Source organism: Scylla paramamosain, unplaced genomic scaffold, assembly GCF_035594125.1.
Source record: "Scylla paramamosain isolate STU-SP2022 unplaced genomic scaffold, ASM3559412v1 Contig37, whole genome shotgun sequence".
NCBI lineage: Eukaryota > Metazoa > Arthropoda > Malacostraca > Decapoda > Portunidae > Scylla > Scylla paramamosain.
The window spans coordinates 577,501-580,289 of record NW_026973702.1 but is presented as its reverse complement, the minus strand read 5'-3'; positions in this window follow the sequence as shown (position 1 = coordinate 580,289).

Genomic DNA, 2,789 nt, shown 5'->3' with positions numbered 1-2,789 from the left:
CTCTCTCTCTCTCTCTCTCTCTCTCTCTCTCTCTCTCTCTCTCTTTGTGTGTTCATGTCTCCTTTTTTGGTCTGTGTTTCCTTTTTCTCTCTCTCTCTCTCTCTCTTCTCTCTCTCTCTCTCTCTCTCTCTCTCTCTCTCTCTCTCTCTCTCTCTCTCTGGAGTGTTCGTGTTGGTATTCTTTTTCCTACTTTCAAGTGAAGACAATAACAATTTACATCCTCAGCTCCACTAAAATGGCCTTCATCCTTCACCTGCAGTTTGTTTCTCTTTCTTGAACACTCAAACATATCACCTGAACTTTTCTCTTTAAAAATTTTTCCAGCCTCCAACACCTTAGCAATTTTTACAGGTAGGAATACGTCTGGGTGTTTACGATTATTTAAGTACTCTCTACTTTCCATTCCCTTTCTCTTGCACTACGTTAAAGACACTCGGGCAAGATATACGACCTTTTCTTCTTATCCTTACAGTAGCGACTCAGTAGGTAAGTTATTTTCAACATTCTGCCATTATCTTCCCCTTATCTTGTCTTATCTTCTGCTATCTTTGACATTCTCTCTCTCTCTCTCTCTCTCTCTCTCTCTCTCTCTCTCTCTCTCTCTCTCTCTCTCTCTCTCTCTCTCTCTCTCTCTCAGCAAAGAAACACAAAAGCCAGCCATTAACACAATAACAATGACAGAGACACGAGCTTTAAACAATGGATACAAGTGCCACAATAAAAGGAATGGTCGAGTGTGCGTCATTCAGAGGGAAAAAGGAGCTGGAGGAGGAGGAGGAGGAGGAGGAAGAGGAGGAGGAGGAGGAGGAGGAGGAGGAGGAGGAGGAGGAGGAGGAGAGGAGGAGGAAAGTGTGAGGCTGCTGCGGGAAGGAGGACACAAGCAAGCAAGCAGGCTGTTGGCAATGAACTGGAGGCGGTGATGACCATGATATGAGAGACACTGCTGCCTGCCTACCTATCTCCTGCCCCTCCTTATCTTCCCTCCCTGTCGAGCTCCCTCCCTCTTACCACCATCCCCCCCCTCTCTACTCGACATCGCTGGAGAGAGATGGGGAGAAAGGGAACAGACAGAGAGAGAGAGAGAGAGAGAGAGAGAGAGAGAGAGAGAGAGAGAGAGAGAGAGAGAGAGAGAGAGACGTACAAACAGAGGTTCAATCCCTTTTCCTGCTTCTACACTCTCTCTCTCTCTCTCTCTCTCTCTCTCTCTCTCTCTCTCTCTCTCTCTCTCTCTCTCTCTCTCTCTCTTCGCCGCTCGGCTGGCCAGGATGACCTCTCCGCCCTCATCCCTTCGCCCCTCCAACCCTCATGCCCCTCCACTTACTGCACTCTGTATGGCCCCGCTGGAAACATGGAAGCTGCAGTATCCGGGAGCACTGCATCTGTCAGCTGAGGAGAGGAGGAGGAGGAGGAGGAGGAGGAGGAGGAGGAGGAGGAGGAGGAGGAGGGAGAGGGTGGAGTGGTGATGTCTGGTGGTATTTACATGTGGCTGGGAGGTTGATCTCCTAGTTTGGTAATACTGCCTCCGCTCTCTCCTCCTCCTCCTCCTCCTCCTCCTCCTCCTCCCAAGAAGTGCTCCAGTGATGAAAGGTCGACCCTCATGAAAGCAAGCGGCGCAGATTAAAAATATGTACAAAAAGCTACAAAAAAATGGGAGAAAAAATGAGGGAGGAGGAGGGAGTGAAGGCCAATCAGGGGATTGGGTGAACAAGGAGCTACGCCGTTAGTGATTGCATGGTTGATTCAGTTAAGCCTCTCATTATTATTGGGTATGTCTTTCGTTCATCAGAAACCACATTGAGACATTTACTTATTCATTTTATTTATCTATCATCTTTTGTTAGGCGGTGGGGAGGTAGGGGTGGGGGAAAATTTAAGCCATTTATCAACATTGTACAAGATGGAAACTTTTAACTCAGAAAGCACTCTGAAACATTTATTTTGACTCTTCAGCCATCTTTTAAAATTGCAAGAATGGCGAGGAACTGAAAAATCTAATCATTCAATCCCTTGTTTCAGTTATGTTTGGTTAAGTTAGGTTAGATTAAGTTAGGTTAGGTTAGGTTAGGTGAGGTTGGGTTGGGTTAGGTTAGGTTAGGTGAGTTTGGGTTAGGTTAAGTTAAGTTAAGTTAGGTTAGGTTAGGTTAGGTTGGTTTGGGTTGGGTTGGGTTAGGTTAGGTTAAGTACTGGTAAAGATTTTTTGTACAATGCTTCAAGTGCTATAAACTAAACCGCTGTGAAATTATGGTAAACACACACAATGTTCTCTTCTCTACGCATTATTATTAAGTTCAGCAAAATATCACGTCAGTTTACAAATGCCTTGAACATGAATGAGGAAGAGCAACCCGCGTTACCTGCGCTTGGGAAATTTAGCAAGCATCTTACATACAATTACGGGTACTTAAGAGCTGCCTTTATATCTCAAGCACCAAAAATGTGTAGGGAAAGTAAGAAAACCTGGCAAGATAATAGCAAGTCACTGGCCAGGTTAACGAGAACATTTCCTTATTCTCTCAACAATGCACCGCGCCCTCTCTCTCTCTCTCTCTCTCTCTCTCTCTCTCTCTCTCTCTCTCTCTCTCTCTCTCTCAGCAGTGTCACGCCCCAGTTACTCTCCTCCGCGTACACTCCCTCAGGTCACGTCCGTCCCCTTGCGTGATCCACATATATAATTATGTACATAAATACAAATGTAAGTACATACATACATTGTACTTCCATACATACATACGTACACAAAGACAGACGACAGATTGAGAAAGAGACACAGGCAGACAGCCACATACATA